The 27,643-nt window shown below is 36.3% G+C and overlaps 1 protein-coding gene across 1 annotated transcript in view; it reads right to left on the bottom strand.

Annotated features, from left to right (window-relative positions):
* Window positions 1–26,549, bottom strand: part of HAO2 (hydroxyacid oxidase 2) — a 45,220-nt gene extending 18,671 nt beyond the window's left edge. The window contains exons 1-3 of the mRNA XM_031967382.1: window positions 26,387–26,549; window positions 17,218–17,268; window positions 7,093–7,215 (exon numbers count right to left, since the gene is read on the bottom strand). The gene's annotated coding sequence lies outside the window, so the exon portion shown is untranslated. The remainder of the gene's footprint in view (window positions 1–7,092; window positions 7,216–17,217; window positions 17,269–26,386) is intronic.
* Between the last annotated feature and the right edge of the window lie 1,094 nt (window positions 26,550–27,643).

Raw genomic sequence — 27,643 nt, 5'->3', positions numbered from 1 at the left:
CTGGCTTTTATTTTGTGGTGAAAAGGATTATTGGTGAGATTAATAGAGTGGATACAGGGAATAGAGCAGTTGGGTCTAGAAGGCATTATTCAGTGATGGCACTCAGGATGTCAGTGCTAAATCTTACTTCACTCATGTTTAAATTGAGGTAAGTAGGAATTCAAAGCTGTCCTTTGTGAAGACCGCGTATTTTAAAATCAGCCGGAGTCAGGATTCAGGTTAGGGGAAAATCGTCAGTCTTTATTCTCAGTGAAGAAAGATCGGAGGTGGAAGAGAATGGGCAATTGCAATATGTGCAGCTGAGTCAAGAAGCTAGCTAGACCAGCAGCCACAAGACCAGCAGCTAGGAGACCCAGGCCAATCTCCCCCAGCTTCTCTTCCTGTCTCTCTCTGCCTCCAACCACCAAAATCGTCATTTCCTATACAACACATCAGGACTTGCACGGAGAGTGGGTGGGGCCATTCTTTTTCCAATCATGTATATTAATAGAGTATAGCCCAATTACTATTTAGCCTCACATACTTGGGACCTCAGTGCATCAACTCAAACCTCAGCCCATTACAGTCCTTGGTTAAAAATTATATTAAAAACATGTATTAAACATTTATTAGGTGTAAGACACTGGGCTAGGTGCTGAGGATAAAAACACAAAAATGAAACCATCTTTGCCCTCAGAAAGTATGAATTACAGTCAAAGTATGCTGAGTTTAACTAAAACTTGCCCTTTATCCTTGGGAACTTTGTGATCAAGTTGGCTGATGTGACATATAGATAACCGTAACACAAAACAATAGCAGGCACAAAATAAAGTGCCTATTAAGATGATGGCTTATAATGCTGCAGAGTTTACCCCCAAAGGTATACTCAGATTTGAGGGAGTAAGTAGTGAATGATGGAAGATAGTCAAATATAGCCTATATATTGCTTACTATGGGAAGAGGGACCATACTTCCAAATTTGTAATTAATCCTCAAACTATACTGTCATACATCTAGAATCCCAAGGATTTTCTAGAAATTTGAATATAGTATATGACAGTGAAGGATTTAGATTAGAAAAAGAATAATATTTTTAAAAAATGAATCACTTTTCCCCTACATATATGAAGTGATGAATAATATATCTTTGTAATATATCTGTATACCCATGTGGTCAGTTTCCATTCAGTTCACCTATTTCCCCCAACCATTGCAGCATCCCAGGAAATCTCCTTTGGCATTAACTGGGCTCTCTTCCTCCTGAACATCCATCAATGCTTCTATTCTCCCCATTATACTGATCCTATGGGGGAAAAATGCAGTGTCTACTACCCTGGCTACCTCAGAGCCAAGATTAACTCTCTATATCACAATGTAAAAATGAATCACTTTTCTCCCAACACATATGAAGTGGTGAATAATATATCATTGATTCATTCAATAAACTTTTTACTGAGGATCTATTACAAACAAATCATAGTTGTGTATATCATAGATAAAAAGTGTTTTGAGTTAAATGCAGGAAGAAGTCTCTATAGTCATAGTGGTCTAGAAGAGTTTTTATGGAAAAGTTAGAACTTGAGAAACTTGATATGAAAATGGGTGGATACAGTGGTAGGGTGGGCAGTGAAGGTGGGATGGCATAAGCAGAGTTGTGATGGCAGGAATATCATGATATATTGGAGGGACAATCATTATTTCAGACTGTCTGGAAGGGATAATAATAAATGTAAGAGAGTAGTGAAAAATACCATTAGAAAGAAAATATTCCTGTTCTTACATAGTTCTGTGCCACTTTCTCTATCAGGTTAAACCACAACCCCTCTACTTTTTATCTTCTGCAATTCTTGCCTATATCTTTCAAATCAGGTTTAATGTACTGTGAGATTTAGTACTTCTGCTATATTTTTGGGATCAATACTTAGGTACCTACCACTGTTTGATTTTTATATACCATAATATATAATGATATAATATAATATAATATATACCACAATATATAATGATATAATAATATAATAAATCATAACAACAGACACACACACACACAAGTGAAACTCTTGTCCCAAAGCTCATTGGTATGATATTCTCTCCTTATTGGTGGAGATCAAAACCCTGTCCCAAATGAAAGGAGAAAAAGTTCCATTCTCTACTAGCCTCCTTCAGTATTTTTCAAATTTCCAGTCTTCTTCAAGAATTGTTACTTTGGGTACTTCTGGCTTCCATTTTTTTTTTAATTTTCAACTTAAAAAATAAAATAAGCATTTCTATAAGAAAGTTCAATAGGAAAAAAAGAATTATATATAAAACTGCAAATCTGTTATATACAATTTGCTTTTCTTTTAAAATATTTAACAAAGTTATCATGTAACTTTTTTTCCCTTCGTCACCACTGCCCCTTCTTCTCCCTACCTTAAAGATGGCAATTATTAAACAAAAATATGTATATATATATATATATATATGTAAAATCATACTATACTTATTTCTATTTATCAGTACTTTCTCTGGATGCAGATAATATCTTCCTTCATAAGGTCCTTTGTAATTAATTTGAGTATTTATAGTAGTCAGAATGACTTGTTCACTCAAATTGTTCTTAAAACAATGTTGTTATTACTGTATATCACATTCTCTTGGTTTTGCTTGTTTTGTTCTTTATTATTTCATGCAAGTCTTTCCATATTTTTCTAAGATAACTGAGCTCATCAATTCTTAGTAGTATTCCATCATAATCATATACAAAAATTTGTTAAGTCATTTCCTAAGTACTGGGCATCCCTGCAATTTCCAGGGTTTTTTTTTTTTTTATCACCACAAAGAAAGCCACTATAAACATTTTAGAACATATAGGTTCTTTTCTTTTTTTCCCCTAATGAATTTGGGAAACAGACCTAATCATGGCATTGCTTATTCAAAGGGCAGTTTTATAACTTCTTTGGACACAATTCCAAATTGCTCTTCAGAATGGTTAATTTAATTCATAGTTCTACCAACAGTAAATGTGTCCCACTTTCCCACATCCTTTTAACATTTATTGCTTTCTCCTTTTATCATTTAAGCCAATCTGATAGGTATAAAATAATACATTTTAATTTATATTTCTCTGGTCAATAATGTTTAGAGCACTTCTGGCTTTCATCTTTAAGAAAGAACATGAGATAAGCTAATTCCACCTTAGGTTGCTGAAGGAAAAGATGTGAATAAGGAAGAAAAATTATACTGCATACTGAGGTAATTTTGCTAATGTTACTGTTGTTGATGTCTTGTAAAACTTGGACAACATCATGCCAGGAAACTGAATTGCTTCCATTTGATATGTTTTAGGAAGATTCGAAGATTACCTGACAAAATGAAGTATAGGGCAATGAGGTTATTTATTGAGCAAAACTGCCAAACATTCAAACTACTACAGGGAGCGCAACTCTGATGGGCTAGCCACATTTGAATGCCAAAAATACATTTGTCTGAAAGATTATTATAAAGCAGGTGCTCACATGATGATCAGAAAATGTGATGCAGGGACACTCTCAAAGTCTCTTTGAAGAATTTTGGAATTTCTTCCTTCCTTCCTTCCTTCCTTCCTTCCTTCCTTCCTTCCTTCCTTCCTTCCTTCCTTCCTTCCTTCCTCCCTCCCTCCTTCTTTCCTTCTTCCCTCCTTGCTTCCTTCCTTCCTTCCTCCCTCCCTCCCTTCCTCCCTCTCTTCCTTCCTTCCTCCCTTCTTCCCTCTCTTCCTTCCTTCCTTCCTTCCTTCCTTCTTTCTACCTTCCTTCCTTCTTCCTTTCTCTCTTTCCTTTTCCTCCTCTCTTCATCTTCCTCCTCTTCCTTTTCTTCCTCCTCCTCCTCCTCCTTCTTCTATGACTATGAATCAAATTCATTCCCCATTATAACATATTCTTCTGCCTGGTGTAGTGTGAGGACTCTTTCAACTGACTTATTATTATAATTACTCATTCCATAGATCATGTGCCCCTGCAATCTGGAAAATCCATGTAAAAATTTTTGACCCTCCCTTCATACCAAAGAAAGAAGACTGAATTATTATGGCATTAAAAGATAAAATATGTTGATATTACACAATATTATAATATATTTTATACATGTCTTGAGTTTCTAAATGTTTTCTGTGTCATCTACTGACCTTTGTGTATCATCTTTGGTTTCCACAAAACTCTACCCAAATTTCCATTTAATTTCTTATGTTATCCTGTGATATATCAAAACTACAATGGAGAAAGTCATGATGTGGAAGGGATGCTTGTATTACAATTCACATTACTTAGATTTTTCCAAAAAATGTTCATGGTCAACATAAACTTTTGTTAATTTCTCATTTTAAAAATTTAGTGTGGTCAAGCAGTGCTGTTTAAATCTTTTATAATCTCATGCTATACTGTCCTTCCACTATTATCATCTATTAGCATTTATGTCAAAATTACTGAGTCCTTCCCAACTTTTTAATTTCTTTCCATGGTGTCACCATCCTTTGAATCAGCCAGGTCTATAACTTGAGAGACACTTTGGACTTTTCATTTTCCTTTATCCCATATATACAAACAGATCCTCATTATATCTTCCCCCTTCTCACACCTGTTTTCTGCTCTCCACTCTCACTGAAGTCCTTATCACTTCTTGTCTAGATTATTGTATTAGTTTCTTAAATGAACTCCTTGCCTCAAAACCATCTTCAATCCATTTTCCATATCAATGATAGATTGATATTCTTAAAGCACAGATCTGACCATGTCACTGTCCTGCTCATAAAGCTTTAATAATTCCATGTTACTTCTGGATAAAATACAGATGCCTCTATGGAACTTCTAGAGCCTTTCCCCATCTGGCTCTAGCTGAACTTTCCAAGATGGTTTTAGAAATCTCCCCTCTTATACTCTACATTCTGGCCCTTTTAGCTGGAATGTTCTCCTCACTAAGTACAGCAGGGCTATCCCTTATGTAATATTCTTCCTCTTTACTTCTACCTCTTAGGATTTCTGTTCCCTCCAATATTCAACTCAAATTCTGTTCCCCTTTCCTGCTTTCTCTGCTGTTAGTGCATCCCTTTTAGAAATTTCTTTTTAATGATTTTATATAGATTTTCCATTTCCTTACTTGAACACATATTACTTTCTGCCCAAATCAGAGTACAATGTAACGTGAGGATCAAGGACAATTTGGTTTTTATCTTTGTATTCCCAGTCTGAATATAGTGCCTGGCACACAAGGGTTACATTACATTCTTCTTGTGATATTCTAGTGGGGAATTTCCCATATTAGTTTCATTTGATTAAAAACTTAGACATTTGTTAGACAACAAATGTCCCTCTAAGGTTAATGCGTCAAACTCTTATCATCTGCTTCCCAATAACAGCATGACTATCCCTGGAATTATAAATGAAGGTCCTTGTCTGTGACAGAAATATGTGGCTTTTGAAAACTTACCAAGATCAGAGAGAAACAAATGTGTCCAAGGTTAGGAAAATGGAAAAACGGGAGACAAACAGTTACAAAGAACATTTAACATATAGATTGTGGATTTAGGATTTTGAGCTGAGACAGACTTTATATATTATTATACTATCTCTGTGACAATAGGCAAATCATTAAATCTCTAAGCCTCAGTTTCCTCCTCAGTAAGAAGGGAGTTTGGGATGGAGTGGATAAGCATTTTTATGGTTCATATTATGTATATGTACTAAGGTACTATGCTAATCATTTTATATCTTATTTGATCCACATAACAATTCTGCGAGCTAAGTGCAATTATTATCTCTATTTTACAGCTCTATTTTTATTTTTTATTAAAGCTTTTTATTTTCAAAACATATGCATGGATAATTTTAAACATTCACCTTTGCAAAACCTTGTGTTCCAATTTCTTCCTTCCCTTCCCTTCATTCCCTCCCCGAGATGGCAAGTAATTCAATATATGTTAAACATATGCAATTCTTCTATATATATTTCCACAATTATCATGTATAACTATATTTAGAGGTCAAATGACCTGCCAAAAGTCACACAGCCAGTAAGTATCTCAGGCTAGATTCGAACAGCTTCCTTATTTCAAACCCAATGCTCTATCTACTATTCAACAAACTCTTACTGGACTATATGACTTCTCAGGTCCTTCAACTCTAGATGTTATGATCCAGTCATTTTGATTTCCTTTCTTTGTCTCCCTAGCACTTAGCACAATGTTTGGCACATAGGAATAAGTGTTTAATACATGCTGGTTAACAGAGTGATTCCCTTTGTTTTATAGGGGAGGAAGCTTCTGGGGCCCCAGAGAGTTTAAAGCAGTAAGAGGCAGAGCTCAAATTCAAATGCATATCATCTGACTCGAGATCCAGTTCTTTTCCCAATGGACCACACTATTGAAATTTAAACCTGGTTCATCCTGATTCCATATACTGTTATCTTTCCATTATACCATGATCCCTATCTTTCAAAAACAGGATTAGCAGCATATAAAGTTACAGTTATAGATGTTACAGTTTTAGAGAAAGCATGTATGAGCTTGGCTTCTCCAGCCTTTAGAAGACTCAAGGGGCTAAAAATTCACTAAGGGAGAAATGCAGCATGCCCTTGTATGTCAGAATAAGATTTGTTGTTTCTTATATTCCTCTCCTATACTCTATATAAGAAATTATATAAAAAGGGTTGAAGGAAAAAAAAGGATTTTTCAGGATCTAGTTGGGTAAAGCCAGAGGGACTGAGACAATTAAAAGGGTTGGATCTATAAAGGTAGTTTGCCAAATAGTCAGTCTTTGATCATGAGGAAATTATGGATCAAATAGATCTTCCGAGGACTATTCCTCCCACTGTGTTGGAAGAGTAACTTTTCAGTACCTTAGCTTATATGATCTTATTATGGAGCTCTTCCCCCCTGCCCATGTAGGCTTACATCTGAGGGAAAGTGACAATCAGTCTTCCTTGGGAGTACACTTCCTCCCACTGCCCTCAATTTGATTTTTTGAAGGTTGAGTTTTTTTACGCTAGGGAAGCCCTCCCACAACCCAGAGGATCTGAGGGAGGGTAGCTTCCAGACTTTGCCCTTTTCAAGCTCGTTGCTCTCTTGGTGATACAAAAAACTGAATATATAAACAAACAGCAAACCTGATTCTTGTTTCTCTAGTGGTAGCGGGGCTGGTTTCCAGATAGAGCTTGGAACCGTCCAACAGTACACTGATCAGCTCACTGCAGGATTTCCTAGGAAGTGGAGGATTTTCCTAGACTGGACTGCAGAAAAAAAAAAAAAAAAAAAAAAAAAAACCAAAAAATGTGAACCATGCTTCATTGTGTGACTTTTTAAAGTGTGAACTATTTGCTCTGGGAGTTAATAAATTATGAAACCAGAATGAAGTTTAATTTCCAAATGAACTTTGTCTTGCTATGTGGAGAAGTCTGATAGGACTGGTGAAGGGTTCACATTCCAATTGTCCAAAAAACAAAGAGAATAGAGTTCACAGACTAGGCAGTGAGTTTGGCTTTGGTTTCTGGCAAAGTTCTAGAACAGATTAATAAAGCAATGGTTTCTTTAAATCTCTAGAAAAGAACATGATCACAGAGGGTGGTCCAGTTTCCACAAGGAGTAGGCTATGGAAAACCAACTATGTTTCATTTTGTTTAAGGGTGACTAAAATGGGGGAACAGAGAAATACTCTAGATATAACTGGCCAAAATTTTAGCAATGAATTTGTTAAAATAAACTATATTACCAAGTGACCTTGGAGAAGTCACTAATCCTGATTGCCTCCTCCCCAAAATTGTCTTATTTTTATGGAAATGTGGAGGAATGTAGACTGGATGGCAGTATAATTAGGTTCAGAGCTCGTTGAATAGTTGTTAGTGGTTTTGATGTGAATTTGGAAGGTCTCCAGAAAAGTATTCCTTTGATCTAGGCTTGTGTCTGCATTGTTTAATATTTTATTAATAATAAGAGCTAATATTTTTGGCATTTTAAAGATTTACAAATATTATATTATAATATATTGCATATTGTCATATTTCAATTATTATTCATATTATAAATATTATATTAGAATAATAATTCTCAAACAATCCTAGAAGGTAAGTACTATTATTATCCTATTTTACAGATGAAAAACAGGAAAACAGATTGATTGAGTGACTTGTCCACTCTTGAACAGCTAGTGAGGGGGCAGGATTTGAATTTAAATATTCAGAACTCTAGACTTAGCAGTCTATATATTACACCACTCTGCTGTTTTCAGTATTATCTACATATTAAGGACTTGGATAAGGACAAAAATCTGGGAAAAGTAGCTAAGACATTAGATGTCAGGATTTTGAAAATCTTGGCAAATTGAACTGATTCTACAGAGATGAAGTTTACTGGAGATAAATCTAGTCTTGTACTTTAAAAACCATATCACAAGTACAAGATAGAGGGGGCATAGTTTACTTGGGAAAAAAAGGTGGGGGTTTTAATGCATTACAAAAATTTAAAGGAATTAATAAGTTTTAATTAATTTTTATAAAACTTAATTCTAATTAATAAAAAAAGTATTAAAACTTAACAAGAATGATCATTATGATCCAGCAGTCAAAAAAAGCTTAGTGAGATCTGGGATTGCATTAAAATAGTTTTTGTTTGTTTGCTTGTTTGTTTGTTTGTTTTAATAAAGGGTGTGCTGGAGCCAACTTGAATCAGCCTGAGAAAAACTGATTGTTAAATGTTCGATGTGAATATCTATATCTTAGAAATCAATAAATGTTACAAATCAGGGCTTAATTTATTGTTTTGTTGATGTTCTAGATTAAAGTGGTGCAGAAAATGGTAATGATGTACTTAAAAGTGTATTGTGTACATATTTCCCCCCATTCTGGTTGTTAATACATTTATTAACACATCATCGATTCTAGTTCTGCTGTATTCTACTTTGGTAGGAGTATTGGGTTCAGTTCTAGACTAGAAACTATCCAGAGTGGGGGTAACCAGGATGGAGAAGGAACTTGAGTCTGTGTCAGGTGATAATTAACTCATAGAACTGGGGATATTTATATCTTGGAGAAGAAAAGACTTAATGGAGGAAAGGCTATGATATTTATCTTTAAATATTTGAATTTAGATATTTGAATATTTAAATGCAAAATATTTTAAATAACCAATAGAATGAAAATGACAGATTAGATCTCTTTGTTTTTTGCTTCATCATTCTCTTGGCTGAATCTCTGGATTTTGCAACCAGATTCCTCTTCTCTTTCCTGTTCCCTTCACCTCTCATTCTCCCATTCTCAAAAAACAAAACAAGACTAAATATAACCTGGTCATGAAACATAGGAAACAGCTTGGTCAAGTAGAAAACAAAACACTAATGCAGGAGCCAGAAGATCTGAATTCTAATCCTGTCCTCTTGCTGACTGATTAGAAAGATATGCTGAAATCACATCATCCATCTGGGCAATGAGGAGGTTTCCCTAGCTGATGGTTAGCTGTAATGATGTATGATTCTTTGGATCCATCAGATTTCACATCCATTCTGAAGAGATGATCCCTATGCTCTTGACACTCCCTCAATTATAAAATAAGGAAGTTGGATTCTGAGGTTCCTTTTCAATTCTAGATTTATGGTTAATTTCAGAGAGTTGATGTGCACATAAAATGAGAATATACACACAAAAATATTTTTATATATAAAGATTTTTTTAAAAAAATAAATCTCAAATCATCATCATCATTGAAGACCACCATAACCAATAGTTTTTTTCTCTTATTAGTAGGTCACATTTCCTAGCCACTGGCTCCAATCACTTTTCTCATAAACATCCGGGAATAAAAGGAGGGAGACCAAATACTAGTTATTCTCATTTGTCTTTTAAACAGATGAGGCTTGTAGAGATGTAAATATTTTATTGGTTTGTATGGCCCTGGCTTAAAGGAGCCAGGGACTTTTAATTTCTTTTCAAATTTGACTTGGGCCTATTTGAACACTAGATGGCAATATTGCCTCAGAAACTTAGACCAAGGTAGTCTCAGGGCAGTCTCCAAGGAACCTATTTATATGATTTTCTTAACTTTTAAAAAAAATTTATTTTAATTTATAAAGAAAAAGAATTTAAAAAATGAAAAACAGAAAAGGAATACAAAACAAAATAAAAAAGAACATTATCATGTGTCCAGCAGAACCTCGGGGTTTTTTTTTTTTTTCTTCTTTTTTTATTTTTGTTGTTGTTGTTGTTTTTTGCTAGCCCTGTGCAAGCTCTACAAAACAAAAGTATGGCAAAAGCCATGGATTTTGAGGGCCTTTCTTCTTCCCCTTTTTATGTGCGCTCTCTCTCTCTCTCTTTTTTGATTTGGTGAGCATCCTCATGCTTTTCCTTCCTTTCACTTGGGGTGCTACATAAAGGGATCAAGGGATCATAAATCTAGAACTGGAAGGGATTCCATAAGTCATTTTACTGAGGAGGAAACTGAATCTGTGAGAATTTAGTGACTTGCCCAGGTTAAAATAGCTATCTGAAGCAGAATTTTAAATCAGGTTTTCCTCACTCTATGTTTTGTGTTTTATCCACTGTGCAAGGGACCAAGGAAAACCCCACTGCCTTCATAGTCCTTTCCATTGCCCCTGATATGTTTATAAAGGTCACCCAGTTGTTCACTCTGGAGTCAAGGATAGCATCTACTTTTCAGCCCATTAAGGACACAAACCTTTTTGATTCAGTTTATTCATTTATAAAATGTAAATATGACATCTACTTTCCAGCCTACTGAGGTCATGTTAACTTTGACTCAGTTTACTCATTTTTATATGTGGATAATAATAGCATCTACTTTTTAGGGCTGCTATAGGAATAAAGGAAAACAGTATATTTGCAAACCTTAAAGTGTTATCTAAATGTTAGTGAATTGTAAAGGTACACAATTGTAGATTTAGAGCTGGAAAGACCCTTAGAGGTCATCAGGTCAACCCTCCTCTTTTTATGTATAGTTAGAGACTCACCCAGTTAGTGCCTCAGGCCAAATTTGAATCCCAGACTTAAAAAAAAAAAATGCTCTCTCTATTTTAGAGGGCTAAACCTTCCCTTCTCCTTTGTTCCTTCCTTATGAACTCTTCACATCTGTATTTTCTTTCTTTTGGGCCTTGTAGGCTCTCAGATTTACAACTAGAAGAGAACTCAGAAGTCATTTAGTGGAGTTCTCTCATTCTACAGATGGGGCAACTGAGACCCAAAAAAGGGACATACTTGCCTAAGCTCACACAGGGAGTTTGTGGCTGAGCCAGGATTCAAATTACATCCTGTGACTTCAATTGATTGAACAGATTTGTGTTATCTTTTGCAGATCACATTTCTATTTTAATATTATTCTTCAGTGCCTCAACTTAAAGGCAAGGCTGTTTAACTTAGATCTTGGTGCTTTCAGAGCCTGGTCCAGTGCCTCGTATGCTGACTTATTTTTTTGGATTGTTTCTTTCACAACCTTCCCCTTTACATGATTGATACACCCCAGCTCAAACAAATGCTTGGCTGTTCTTGAATTAATCCTGACCTTTCCCTGTCTAAAGCCAAGGTCAAATGTAGCTGTTCTCTGGAGCTCATCATATTTCCTTATATAAATATCACCTATATACACAGTGCCTCCCTTCCCTTAGATTGTAAACTTAATGAATGTAGGAGCTATTTTTCAAGTTTGAATCACAGTACTTAGACACTTCAATACTAAAATGGACAGGAGAGTTTCCAGTGCTTAGCGCATATTAGGTGCTATTATTTCTTAATACCTACTATTTGCCGGACTGCTAAGTGCTTTATAAATACTTTTTCATTTGGCTATTACAACAGCTCTGGGAGGTAGGTACTGTTATCATCCCCATTTTACATACAAGGAAACTGAGGCAGATAGATGTTAAATCACATCGCTCATGATTGTCTGAGGCTGAATTTGAATTCAGATTTTCCCAATTCTAGGTGCAGTTCTTTATCTGCTATAGCACCTAGCTGCTTGTTATTCTGCACATGGCTTTCTAAAATTCAGAAGGGAGTAATTCCAGTAAGATGCCAGCCAAGAATACCTGGAATTTAGAAGGCAAAACTGTGGAATCAGAGAAAAGGATGAAAAAGAAAGACTTGTGGTAGGCTGTGAGCACTGGGAATAAAAATTAGGTTCTCTTCCTTCTTCCACAGTTGACTTACTTCAGGATTCATTTGGTCAATGGTATTAGTCAACATATATTAATTATGTTCTTAATCTACCAACACAGGAAATAAAAAGAAAAAGCAAAAACAGCCCTTGTTCTCAAGAAGTTGATATTCCAATGGGAAAGATAAAATTAACATAGGTATATATAAGATACATTCACATTAAATGCCAAGTAACCTAAGAGGGAAAAGCTGTAGCAAGTGAGTATGTTTTTTATCGAATTAAGAATGCCCTGGAAGAAAAAAAGAATTCCACTGTAGCATTTTTGGTCATAGTCACCACTAAATAATTGTCCTATATACTTTAACATATTTAACATGTATTGGTCTACCTGCCATCTTGAGGAGGGGATGGGGGGAAGGAGTGGAAAAGTTGGAGCAGAAGGTTTTGCAAGGGTCAATGCTGAAAAATTACCCATGCATATATCTTGTAAATAAAAAGCTATAATAAAAAATAAATAATTGTCCTGCTAAAGGGAAATTATTTTGTGAGGTTCAGTTTAATAGGTATGTCATAACCAAAGTAAAAAAAAAAAAAATGTCGCTTTATTCCCAATGGATTTAAGGGAGCATCAAATTTAAAAATCTGTTAAAGTTGGAGAGAGGTATTCCCCTTTTTCAGGGGTATTAAAGTGTTATTTTTAATATGAAATAGCAAATTATTTTGGATGTATGACTCTTGTTAAAATCTGGCAGAAAGCTGATACTTAAACTTCATTGGAACATAAAACTGTTTTCAGGATTACTAATTAATCCCTTTACATTTCACCTCTGCTCTGTACTGTTCAAATAACTTCCTGTATGTGACTGCTGTTAAAATGGCCAAGCTTGGGCCAATGCTTTTTTCAGTGACCATCCTCTCTAAGAGTTTTGGAGAAGATGATAAAGGCTCCTTCCCTGAAACCAATCAATTCTGACCTGTGAAAGGTAAGGATCCATAATATCACATGGTTTGCTACAATCAACAAATCATCTGCAAACAGGAACATCTCATCTATAGGGGAAAATCTCTTGTATTTGAACCCTCTTTTGGACTTTACTCTATGACAATGGCAAATACTTTTGGCAAACATACAATTTATTATTTCATCCTTTGCTTGATATTAATAACTGGAGAATCCTCCAACAACATTCTCTTTACTGTATCTCCCAACAAATTTTCTATAATCTTAATATATGCTTTGAAGGACCTCCTTAAAACCTACTTTTGCTCTACTAGATCAAATGCTAATCTGTTGTCAAAAGAATAAATAGGGTATCAAGTGGTACAGTGAATTAAATGCTAGACTGAGTCAGGAAGACCTACATCAAATCTCATCTCAGATACTAACTGTGTGAGCCTTGATGAGTCACCCTTTCTGAGCCTCCATTTCTTTTTTTCTATAAAATGGGGATAATAACACCTTTCTCACAAGACTTTTGTGAAGACTGAATGAGATAATATGTATAAAGTTCTTTGAAAACCTTCAAAAGAAAGAGATATGTTAAAAATGGTTGTTATGGTGAGCAGATTGCATTCTTTACACTAGAATAACATTTGTGAACACTTTCCTGTTACTTTCTTATATTTTCATCAAGAATACTCTTGATAGGTGTGTAGTTTTTTTCCATAAAAATGTTTTTAAGAGTGAAGGGGGAATATGCTTAAAAGGAGACTAGAGTTATATTCTTTTCAATCATCCTTTTTAGGTAGCTGTTATACAGTATTGTTTTTTTCTCAGTGGTTTGGTAATTTTTCATTTTTTATAGATCTTGAGAACCAATCCTTCAATGCCCTAAAAACCCTGTCAACTCAAGCATGAACCTTTTCTAGATATATTTATTTAATTTAATCCATTAATTGTCCTGTGTTTCCTTTCATGCTATTTTTATTTCATACGAAGCATGTTGGGGATTGATGTTAAAGATAAATGTTGTGACTCTAAGATGAAGAAAATAGCTAGCATTTATATAGGGTTTTCAGATAGTCAAAGCAGTTCAGATATTTTAACTAATTGATTTTTAACAACAACCTTATGAGGTAGGTGCTATTAATACCATAATTTTACAGATGAGAAAAATGAAGCTAAGAGGTTAAATGACTTTCCCAGAGTCATGAAACTAGGAAGTATTTGAGTTAGGATTAGAATTCTGTCTTCATGTCTTCAAGTCCCATGTCCTGAACATTGTACCACATGGCTGTCCAATGTTTGTTATATAAAACATGGCAGATATTTTCCATTTTTGAGCCTATTTTCTCTTTCTAATTTCTTCTTTAAATTCTCTTGGGGTTTTGTTGCTTAATCTCATGCCAGATTTTCAACAAACTCATTTTTCCTTCCACTGCTTCTCACTATTTTATGAGCCCATATTGCTCATAAGTTTGGGATACCCTCCTCCATTTGGTTTTGCAAATAATTTTATGTTTTATGCTTTAAACCTGTGTTTCCCTTGGCTACCTTGTCTTTTTACTTGGCAAGAATATCAAGTGTTTGCTGCCCGAGGCCATTTCCATGTTGTGGAAATTACATCAATTACATTTTCACAGGAAATGGTGCTAGTCTGGATTGATGTTTGCCCACATAACTTATACCTTAATGATTTGCCTTGGTCATGGATTTTAATAGAAGAAAAAAGTTAAGCCTCTGAAGATGGTATAGTGGAGAATCCTGGGCTGGAGTAGGAAAAGGGTCAGGAAATCTTGATGCTAGGCTTGGCTCTGTGAGACCTTGGACAATTTCTTTGGACTTGACTTTTTTCATCCTTAATATGAGGCATTAAGACTGGAGTATCCATAACATTCCTTCTACCTCCCAAATCTCGTGATTCTATTAAGTCCAGACCACTGGGCCATAGAGACAGACCAGATAAGTGGTGCTATGGAGAGAACACTAGACTGGAAGTCAGGAACACTTGAGTTTGAATTCTGCCTTGGATATTTGCCAACTCTGTGACTCTGGGCAAGTCATTCAGTCAATTGACACCCATTAATTAAATGTCTGATATGTAACTGGAACTATACTATGTCCTAGGACTACAAAGAAACTACAGTTCCTGCTCTCAAAGAATTCACTCTAATGGGGAAGACAATGTATATAAATTCAATTCAATTCAATAAACATTTTAAAAATGTCAATAAACATTTATTAAATATTAAATGCGAAATATGCCAGGCTCTGTGTTAAGCTCTGGGGATACAAATAAGAAAAAAGTCCCTGCCCTCGAATAGCTTATAATCTAATGAAGGAAAGCAACACATAAAAGGAAACTGAAAGGTGGGGAAGGGGACACTAGGATATTTGGGTATAGTGTTCCGGGGACTCAAAACCAAGCAGGATTGCTGATGGGAGGAGTTTGTTGATCCACCTTATAGTTCTCCAGTCAGAGGGGAGAGGTAACTGAGGGTGGTGAGAAAATATAAGCATGGTGATGAGATTTAGGTGATTAGCCTATCCTGGGTGAGATATGATGTTCCTTAGCAAAGAAGCTAATGGAAAATGGAGAATTACCATTGCAACATACAAGATAAATACTAAATAATGGGAGATGATTAGAGGAGATGATTTTAGCCATTGGCAGGACCATAAAAGGCCCATCTCCCGGAGGAATGGCACTTAAGTTATAAGCCAGGGGTTTCAAGAGGCTGACACAAGACTCAGGAATGGTGGATAGCCAGTGCAAAAGCACAGAGGTGGGAAATGGAGGATTGTGTGAGAATATCTACTATGCCAGGTTGACGCAATTTCTTTATTTAGGGAGGTAGGGTAGAATGGAAGAAGATTAGAAGAGTTAGAATAGTCCAAGTTTTGAAGAGTTTTTAAATTTCAAAAGATATTAATTTGGATTGTAGACATATTAATAAACCTTTGGAGTTTATTGGATAAGGAGTGGGGTGTGACATCCTAAGATCTGCATTTTAGGAAAAATATTTTGGTAGCTAAAGAAGGATGTGTTGAAATGGCAGAAATTTGTGGCAGAGAGAGACCAATTTAAAAGCCCTTGACAAAATCAAATTTAATTAATCAATTAAACATCCAGGTGAGAAGTGATGAGGGCCTGAACTAGAGTGGTACTGTTGGAAGGGGAAAAAGAGGCTTCTGTTAAGAGATGGTTTGAAGAGAGTTGAGGATGACATCAAAAGTCCATGTGTAAGGATTTACCTTGGCAAGGAGAAGGGCCATCTCTTCTTCAGAGACTAAAATGAAGGGAGCACTATTAGGGAACAATGTCAGAGAGATGTGAATCAAAGAGAAGGGGGAAATTTCAAAGAATAACCTTAATTATTTTTTTCTGTGAAGTTTGAGGAGAGATTCTCAGGAGAAAGGATAGGGAGAAAAAGTAGCATTGGAGGCTTGATGAAAGAAAAAAATTGATTTGGAACCATTGCTGTGAATGAAGATAGAGAATCAATTAGGGAGGAAGAACGGCATTATCTCAGAGATTGGGGAGGACAACCCTAATTAGTGGATGTGACATGGGTGAAGATCCAACAAAAAGGAGGAGTAATCAAATAGGTTGGAGAAACAAAAGAGATCAATGAGAAAAAAAAACAAAACAGTCATAAAGGCTTCCATGAAATAGTTGAGCTATAGGGATATCCAATAGGAATGAATGGGAAGATGATGGAGAGAAATAATATCTATCATTCACTGACTGAAGGAAATCTTGGAAGAATGGCTCTCTGAAGACAAAATTGATTAATTGAGAAACATAAACAGTACTAATTGGGTTCTTGCTAAGTTGCAAGCAATGTGATACCTTAAACCATTGGGGCAAGAAGGCAGCCATCAGAGCTAATGCCATCTGAAGTAGTGTTAATACTGTAGCATCACTGATTCTTAAAGATGGAGGGAACCAAGGAAGTCATCTAGTTTAACATATAAGATGCATAAAACACTTCTCATCCTTAATGGATGATGATCCAGCAATCCCCTGCAGACTCATATTAAGCTTATAGTCAATTAACACCATTTCTTTTATCCTCAATCTTTATTCTGGTTATCCATCTCTTGTGTCTTATACTTATTCCTATGGAGTTTCATCTTATTTGATATAGCCCAATGTTCTGTGGCAGTTAGGTAGCACAGTAGACACTCCTACCTGGGTGACTCTAGGCAGATCACTTAATCTTGTTTACCTCAGTTTTTCCATCTGTAAAATAAATTGGAGAAGAAAATGTCAAATCACTGCAGTATTTTTACCAGAAGAACCCTAATTGGGGCCACAAAGAGTTGGTTACAACTGAAGATGACTGAACAATGGTCCAGGAAAAAAACTGTAGCCTAGAGATTGTGACGTGTTAAAGGTCACACAGATAATAAATAGCAAAGACAGGATTAGAAGTCAGATCTTATAACTCCAAGTCCACACTTTCCATTGTACCAAGTACTTTGAAATTTTTGGATGAAACTGTTAGGTGATAATTAGAATAACTGACATTTACACAGTGCTTCTACGTTGGAGAAAAACGTGTATGTGTGTGTGTATGTGTGTGTATAATCTTACCTATGTTATACCCATTATTTCAAAACAACCACCTTTGTGACTTTGGTCAAGGTCCCATTTTACAAATGAGGAGATTTGTGTTTCAGAAAGGCTAGGTGATTTGCTCAGTTAGACAATTCTTAAGTACCAGAGCATTTGAATCCAGGTCTCACTGATTCTAAATCTTGCAATCTAACCATTATTCTTTGCTATTTAGAGAATCAAAACAACATTTGTCATTATTTTTTATCACTTTGAATTAATATAATTTCATGATTAGATGGCCATGCTTAATTTTTTGTTGTTGATTTTCAAGGAATTTTTATACCATATGAAGCTTTGGGATTTAAAACATTTCCTTCATGTGGTCTTTCACCCAATTAGGGAATGACAAAAATGAGTTGCTAAGGCCATGGTGACTTAGGACTTGATCCTGTTTTGAGGTTACATTTATATTCTGGAAGAACCTTTGAATGATTTTAAGGCATGGGGTGACTAGGATTTATTTCACTGCAATTTTAACGAAGTGCCACACTCTCAGATATTTTATACCTTGATCTAAATAAGGAGCTGAAATGCGAGCATTCCAGAGCTGGCAAAATTGAGAATCAAACCCAAAATTGGCATGGGAATTCCATCCTGCCCAAAGTTATGATAATAATACGAATCCATTCATACTGTCAATGATATGTTTTGTTTTTAAGGAGAGGGGAAAAGAAAAGTTAAAAATCACTGTAGAACTTTGAGATTTGGGGGCAGCTAGGTGGCACAGTAGAGCACCCACCCTGAAGTCAGGAGGATCTGATCTCAGACACTTAACACTTCCTAGTTATGTGATCCTGAGCAACTCACTTAACTCCAATTGCCTCAGCAAAAAAAACAAAAACAAAAACAAAAACAAAAAAAAAACAAACAAACCAAAAAGCAAAAACCAAAAAAAAACTTTGAGATTTACTCTGATTATTTTCAAATCTAACTCTGAGTCTAGAGGAGAGTTAAGGAAATAAGCTTGTCTAACTAAGCAGAGAAACATGTTTCCCAGTTGACTACCCCAAAAGATGGACCATTAACAATTCTGAGTGGGTCTTTTCTGACTTTTTGCTGTCCCAAAAAATATTCCTTCAACATGTAGTAAGAGGAAAAAAACCAGAGGAAGGCCTCTGTGTATCTGTTGATGGAGGGAGTGATAAATTACCTTCCTAACTTTTTAAAAATTTTCTTGCAAAGGATGTTCAGGGTAGATTAGTTACAATACTCTAGGGGTTTTTCAGCAGCAGAGAAAATAACAATGGCAAAAAAGAGTGGATAAAACTTGTTTCACTAGTGTGGAAGAAAAACGAATGCAGGGATCAGAATTCTAGGATATCCTAGTACTTCAAACACAGTAAGTAACCCTATCAGAAGTTATCTGTGTGAGCTCTTTTATTTAGAACATGACAGAATTAAAAGGCCCAGCAAAGTGACGTGAAAAATGGAATCTATTTCTGACATTATTAACTAGTCCTTCTGCTCTCAGATTCTTCACCTGCCTGGGCTTTAGGTGATGATCTCTCCAGCTTTAACATTTCACATTCCTCCAGCTGGGTAAAGCCACAATACACAGAACATTGGACCCGGGGTCTCAAATACTGGCGTTCCAGTCTTGTGTCTAACACTTAAGGAATGCATATAATTACAAACAAGTGTGATAGATAAGCATCAGCATTATTGTTTGGCTACATGTGTAATTGTTTCTGTAGTTTTAAGTTAATCTGGTCACCAGTCTGACCTTCTTCTGTGACCCACTGACTTCTCTGTGACCACTAATGTTGCGTGATGACATTTGACTGATCATAATTATAGTATTATGTGATATATTATATTATATTGTACAGTACTATTATATTATATGATATATCTCACATAGTATAGTACTACATAATTATAGTATTAATTTCCTAAATCTGAGGTCATTGAGGGCTTATGTCACCAAGCAGGGTTATTAATCCTTGAGGTACAATATGCAGAATCTTCTTCATCTGAAATGTTTATTTCTGAACCAGTCTTAGGCCATCTTTGTATGATTGGTAGGTCTTATTATGGATAGAACTACCTATCAGTCTTAACTTCCTCAAGCAACTTATTTGAGATGTTCTTTGAGATCATCACAAAATAATTTCTTCTGGATAGATACTCATCAATATAATTTCTTCTACATATATATGTATCACAAATTCTCAATAATTTATAGTCTGAAAGAGTCGCTCAGAAAAGGTGAATAATTAGCCCATAACCCAACAACTAATAAACATCAGAGGAGGATTCGACCTCTGGTCTTTCTGGGTCCAAATTCAGTTTTTGACCCACTATCCACATTTTTATTTCTCTTCTAAGTAACTTCTGGTGTTCAGGTAAGTCTTGAACATTGGTCCTGGAAAGAGGAGACAGCTAGGTGGCGCCATGGGGCACAGAGTGCTGGGTTTGGAGTCTGGAAGCTGTGGTCAAATGTAACCTCAATTAGCTACATGATCCTGAGCAAGTTACTTAATTTCTGTTTCTCTTAGTTTCCTCCACTATCAAATGAGGATAACAATAGCACTTACTTTACTATATTGTTGCAAGGATCAAAGGAGGTAATAAATATATAATGTTTAGCACAGCACCTAGCACTATGTGCTATATTAAGTAGTAGCAATTACTATTAATTTTTGTAATTATCCAGCTACTGTTCTTAGCCCAGAAGCAATGAATCTAAGTAAGCAAGATCATTTCTTCTCTCAAAGTTTTTTAAAAATTATTTTTAATGAATAAAAATCACTTTTTCTCTCTCCTATTCTCTAGCATTGAAAAGGGGGAAAAATCATATCGAGTAAGCAGAATTGAGGCAAAACAAATTGGCCATTGTCCTAATACACACCTCAGTCTGCAGCCTTGAATCCATCACTTCCCTGTCAGGAGTTGGGTAGTACATTTTATTGCCAGTCCTTTGGTGTGATGACCGCATATTTTAAAATCAGCCTGAGTCAGGAATTCAGGTTAAGGGAAAATCTTCAATCTTTATTTTCAGTAGAGGTGAAGAAGGGTCGGAGGTAAAAGGGGAATTGGCAATAGCAATGTCAGCAACTGAGTCAAGAAGCTAGTCAGATCAGAAGCCACGAGACCAGAAGTCACCAGAGCAGAACCCAGCCAGCAGTCTCTCTCCACTTCTCTTCCTGCCTCTCTGCCTCCACCCACCAAAATCATCATTTCCAATACAACACATCAGGACTTGCACAGAGAGTGGGCGGGGGCCATTTTTTCTCCAAGCATATATATTAATAGAATATAGTCCAATTACTATTTAGCCTCACGTGCTTGGGACCTCAGTGCATCAACTCAAACCTCAGCCCATTACACTTTGGAGTGATCTTGATCAGTCAAAGCATTGATCAGGGTTCCCAAGTTTTTCAAAGTTATTTGTTTTTATAACGTGCTACTCTATAAGTTGTTACTGTAAATATTGTTCTGTTCATTCATTCTGCACCACTTATACGAATCTCCTCAGTTTTCACAGACACTGTCTCTTAAGCTATTTCTTATGACACAATAGTTTTCATTATATGAATATGCTATAATTTGTTTAACCAGTCTTCAATCGTTAGTTTGTCAGTTTTTTGCTTCTGAAAAAGGAGTGGCTATAAGGGCTTGTTAATGTGTGTGTGTGTATACATGCATATAATATATATGCATTTGTGTGCATACCTATATACATATATGTACATACATATATAAATGCAAACACACATATATATTTGTATGCATATACATACATGCAAAGATACCTACAGACACACGTGTTTATATTGTACACATAAGCATTGTGTGCATATACATATGTATATGTGCTTGTATGTATAAATAAACACATTACAACACACATGCACATTTATGTATATGTGTGTACATGTAAATATGCACATATACACATATGTGTTTATACACACAAGTATATGCACAGATATATAGGCACTTTTCCTATTTATTTTTCTTCCTTGGGGTTACTGGAACAGTGGGATTATTGCTTGGGCCAAAGGACTCATATCATTCTGTAATTTAGGGGCATCATTCCAAATGGCTTTCTGGAATGTCTGGACCAATTCACAAAAGAACTTATTTTTAATGAGTAAAGACAATATATAGGAAAGCTAGACTTGGGAAGCAGAAGTGTGGGATTGGCTGAGGCTGCATACTCAGTTGCATGGATTAGAGCTGCCTCCAGTTCCGAGCAACATAAGGTGAGAATTCACTGTCAGAGCCCAAGGTGACAAAAGGCAGGAATATGAGTTCTAGTGTAAGGTGAAGGAGGACCCCATTGAGGCAGCTAGATAGCATAATTGATAGAGTCTAGGCTTGGACTTATTTTGAAGATCTGAATTCAAATATAATGTGATATTCTCACTAGCTGTGTGAGTCTGAGCAAGTCCTTTAGCCTCTGTTTGCCTCAATTTCCTCATCTGTAAAATGAAGGGATAGCATCAATTTCCCAGGATTGTTGTGAAGGTAAAATAAGATAATAATTGTCAAGAGCTTAGCACAGTGCTCAGCACATATAAACTTTATCTATCTATCTATTCATTCATCTATTTATCATCTATCTATCTATCTATTGTTAGTGGTTAGGGCAAGGTTTAGAGATAATCTGAAAATATAATAAAAATCACACAAGTGGCAATTAAACCAAATTTATCTGAGTGAGGGGAGAATTTAATTATCTTAGTGATTACTCTGTAGCAGAAGGAGTGTGTGTGTGTGTGTGTGTGTGTGTGTGTGTGTGTGTGACTTTTTCCATTCTCTCAATTCCAATGCCCAGGGACAAAGCTCTACATACAGCTCTGCTGTATAGAGCTTCCAGGGAGTCTCTATGAGGAGAGAGGTCAATATAAATTAAATTACTCATTTACAGAAAAAGCAGCAGGCACAGAATGACAGAGTTTAGAAACTCCATTTTCTAAAGCTCTCTCATCTTTTCTATCTTCCCTCCACCCTTATATAAAAATCCTGTAGAGACACAGTGACTGAATCTAGATGGTGACTTTGGGCAGTTATGGTCAAGGGGTGGTACTTGATGCCAGCTCCCATGTTCCAATGCCTCTGTGTTCCCATGGTCCTCTGCACCTCAACATAAGCAGGATCTGGTCTCCATGTGAATGTACTGGGACATGTGGGTATAATGAGTTTAATGGTTTGTAGCACTGATGAGGTATGTACTCCTGACCAGACCCCCTCCCCTACGCCCTGGCGGATGCATTATTTGCCTCCAGATGGGTCACATATGTTCAGTTGCTGAAATGAGCTTCCACAGGTACAAATGAACTGACTGCACCTGCTGTGCTGGCTAATATACTAAGGACATTTGGGTAAAGGGAACCTCCTGGGCTGCTGAATTGATGAGAGACACCTGAAGATGGTCACGTGCTTTTCTCTTCCTCCCATTTTATCCCAATAGTGGCTGAAAGTACAAGCTGCCTTCCCAGATACTATGTAATTCAAAGAATGCTTGGAGGATGGCACACTTGCAGTCATAGTGATCTAGCACCAGGCTGCTATAAAAGGAGAAAGCCTAGACTTAGAGCCACCTTGTTAACCTTGGCCCCTAAAGGGATCAATCATCCATAGAGATGATTCAGAAAGTGAACCCCTACAATTGTGCCTGGACAGGAGTGACATGTGATGGAAAGTGATGGCTGGAGCATCAAGGGACCAAAGGAAGTATGATAGAGACAGCAGACTGTCAGTCAGGTAGACCAAAGGATCAAATGTGGACTCTCATGCTTGCTAGTTGAGACAGGGGACAAGTTACTTAACTGCTTGATTTTCTCATCTGTAAAATAGGGAGAATACTAGATTCAGGATTAGAAGCAAATTAGAAGTCTTCTATTCATCCAATCCTCTTACTATGCAAATGAGAAACTGAAGCCTTAGGTTTGAAACCCAGGATTTACACCTTGGTTTTCTGATTTCAGGTGCTATAATTTTTCGTTATTTATAAAAATACTTAGCGCAGTGCTTATAAGATAGTAGGGACTTCCCTCCCTCTCTGTGTTCTTCCTTCCTTCCCTCCCTCCCTCCTTCCTTCCTTCCTTCCTTCCTTCCTTCCTTCCTTCCTTCCTTCCTTCCTTCCTTCCTTCCTTCCTTCCTTCCTTCCTTCCTTCTATTGTTTCACATTGAAGAATAAAATTCTTTTCTTTTCCCCTGACTCATTTCTCTTCCTAATTTCCCCATTTTTGTGATGATAACATCAATGTCACCCAGTTTCAAAACTTTGGATTCATTCTCAATTTTCCATTCACTCTCCTTCCCCCAAACCACTTAGCTGCCAAGTCTTACCAATTCTTCATGCTCATCTCTGGTGTCCATTTCCTTTTTTATATTCTTACAGTCATCACCTTAGTTTAAGCCCTTATTGCCTCTTGTCTGGATCTCTGTTTCAGTCTCCTAATGTATCTCTCTATTTCCAGTCTTTGCTCTTACCAAGTCATCTTTCAGACAACTGCAAACATGACTTTCCTAAATCAGAATTCTGACCATGTCATCTCCAGTGCCACACTGGACAAAATATAAACCCTTCTGTTTGGCAATGAAGTTCAAGTTCTATCCATTCCATCAGACTTGAGTTCTAATCTACCTATTTAGATGCGTTAAACTAACTCCCCTTCACAGTCTTATATCAAAGCTAAACTGGTTCCTCTTTTCTTAGTACATTCTACTTCCTATTATCGTTCCTTTTCACTTGTCTGTTCCCCTACCTGACATGTACCCCTTTAGAATCTCCAGCTTCTTTAAAGTTCAGTTCAGAGGCAACTAATAAGAAGCCTTTCCTGATTATTGTAATTTTAAAGTATTCTTATGCTCTCCATTACTTCTGCTTACTTAAAAATAATCTTTTTATCCCCAGACAGAGCTAAGATGATGATGTGAGGACTTTGCCACTGCTCCCCTTAAATCCTTTCTACATTCACCACAGAAAATTCACCAAACTTAATTCTGAGCAGGAAGGCCAAGAAAAAGTCATAGTGAATCATTCTTTTGGTCCAGGGTAACTTAGGAAAATGGAAAGAAATGTCTGCAGATCCTGGACTAGACACTGATCAGAAGCAAAGTACATCACTGTGGTGACAACAGGGACAGTAAGAATACTGGATACATAGTCAGAAAGATTTCAGGAAGCCCCTGTACTAGCATTGGTAATAGGAACAATTGGTATCTCTGTTACTCATTACTCAGATTCCATTAAATATAAATAAACAATATAACAAAGCCAAAAGACTTTAAAAAAAGAAAATGTAAAATATCTCATAGGAAAAAAAAAACTGAAAGGAAAACTGCTCAGATATCTTAGAACGAGAGGGCAAAATATTTTTATATCTCTATTGCCAAATATTTTTCCTGACACATAGTAGGTACTTAATAAATGTTTATTGAATTTAATTTAATAATGCCAACTTCACCAGGCTGTTGTAGATATCAAATAGGACAATGTAAATCTGAAAGTTCTATGAAAAGGCTAATTACTACAATTATTATAGATTGTAGTCCTAGCTCTTTTAACTTGCTAGGTTGATGTCACTTCTCTGACCTTAGTTTTTTCTTCTATAAAATGATATTAGGTCAGGTAATCTTCAAGTCCCCTCCCAGTTCTAAGGGTCTGTAATTCAATTTTGAGTCAAACTGTTGGCTTGAGGAGGATGAAGGAGTTGCTGAGCATTCGTAATCCCCTTAAAGCAAGGTTGGATTCAGGAACAAGGCATAGCATATTCACTTTGTGCCATCAGAGCAGGAGAGAATCTTTCCTGGAAAGCCCTACATCAATAGTCACATGGCTCCCATAAGACTAGAGAGCAGAAGGGATCCTTTGGAAAGTGACACCCCAGCCCCCCTCTTACTTTCTTTAAGCCATTGGAGGTTGGGGTATTTTAAACCATAGCTCACAAATATTCTCGTTCATGTGACATCTCAATATGGACAGAATGCTGGAATTGGAGAAAAAGGATCTGTGTTCACATTCTGGCAATGCGACAGACTTACTGCCTGTGTGACCTCAGCCCAGATAGAGACCTCTCTGGATTTACTTTACTTAACTGCTAAATGAGGGGATTAACCTTTAAAGTCCCTTTCAGTATCCTGTGATTCTTTCCTCAGGATATTAGAGGTTGCAAAAGACAAGAAGTAGGCTCTAGTACTTTTTTTTTTTTTTACTTATTTATTAACCATTACCTCGGATTCATAATCAGACAATTGTCTTTACTGAATCAAGGACAAAACCTCCAAGAAATCATATTCTTAAAAAAAAATTCCCTACAAAATACATCATTATGCCACAACAAGTGCTGGATATCCTTTTTATTTTTGGCCTAGGGGGAGGGGGAGAGATATCCCAGGCACTAAATGGAGAGGATTGGGAGGAAGGAAAGAAGCATTTATATCGCACCTACTATGTGCCAGACACTGTGCTAAGCATTTTACAAATATTATTTAATTTGATCTTCATTACAACACTGGGATGCAGGTGCTTTTATTATCCCCACTTTACAGTTGAGGTATTGGAGGCAAATAAAATTTAAATGGTTTAGCCAGTGTCAAACAACTTATAAGGGTCTCAGGTTGGATTTGAACTCAGATTTTCCTAACTCCAGGCTTTTTTCACTATACCACCTCGTTGCCCCCAGAATGGTCAATATATTCTCCCAGAATAAAGAATAAAGATGAAGAACTTGGAGGAATCTGAGTTTAAAGTGAATTGTTCCCTGGACAGATCCTATACTCTTACCTGGGATAATGCCCCCTTTTCTGAAGTCTGCTTTAACTTGTCTGTCTTTTCTCTTGCCTGGCTCCTAGATTGGTTGCTTCTTCCGTGCCTGACCAGCTTTTAATTCCAAATCCTTCTTCTTATTACCCCCTTGCCCATTTATTTCTTTGGTTCACAGTTTTCTTTGAATTCAGGCTGAAACATCCCTTAGCTGACCCAGTTCCTAGTAGCTGGCCCTGGTCCCATTGATTGCCTGTCACCTCCTCCCTTTTTTCCCCCGAGAAGTACATGACATTATGTTCTTTCTTTCTCCTTTGCCAGTTTCCTTGACCTTGTTTACAGTTGTTTTTATTTTTCCTGAGTCCCTTTCTAGATTTTTCAGGCACGATTTTCTCTCTCAAGATATGAGAAATCTCATAGATTTCATATAGGACCATAAAATTTAAAATTGTAAGGGACTAGTCATTCACTCGCTGGCTGCCCATCCTTTTTTTTTAATAAGAAAAAAGTTAAGTAAAAAAAGACCTATAAAATGATTATACAAATGAATAAAAGAACCTTTATTAAGTGCTTACCATATGCCAAGTATTGTGCCAGTTCCTGGGGACACAAATAGAAAAAACTGAAGGGGCCTTTTTCTCAAGGACTTCAAATTCTAATTAAGAGGAAACCACTAAAAAGTCCCAATGTGGAGCATTTGGCAGGACCCAGGAGTTAGGAGTCCTAACTTATCTTAGTTAAGATGTCAGTGCCAAGAGACTGTAGGGCATAAAAACAGACTAGATGGTAGAATTGGAGGGTTGGGGACTGTTTTTCAAAATCTCTTTTTGCATTTCCAGAACTTAGTATAATACCTGCACATAGTAGATACCTGATAAATATTCGTTGACTGACTATATTGCATTTTTGTACCTGTAGTGTCCTATGTGTTGAAAGACATGTGTTTTTTAAAAATTCATTTCTTATATAAATTTTGAATTCCAAAATTTCTCCCACTTTCCCTTTCCTCAAGATGGTAATTAATTTGATATAAATTATATATGTTCAAGTGATATGTTTTGATTCAATAAATATTTATTAAATCCTACTATATTTGAGGCACAGTACTGCTTGCTAGAAATTGTTATTCAATCACATCTGATTTTCCATGATCCCCATTTGGGGTCTTCTGGCAAAGGTGCTGAAGTGATTTTGCCATATCCTTTTCCAGTTCATTTTACAGATGAGGAAACTGAGACAAATACTTAAGTGACTTAAGTGACAATGTGTGAGTGACTA

Source organism: Sarcophilus harrisii, chromosome 4, assembly GCF_902635505.1.
Source record: "Sarcophilus harrisii chromosome 4, mSarHar1.11, whole genome shotgun sequence".
Classification (NCBI taxonomy): domain Eukaryota; kingdom Metazoa; phylum Chordata; class Mammalia; order Dasyuromorphia; family Dasyuridae; genus Sarcophilus; species Sarcophilus harrisii.
Note: the sequence above shows the minus strand (reverse complement) of the source record. Positions and strands in the feature narration are given on the sequence as shown.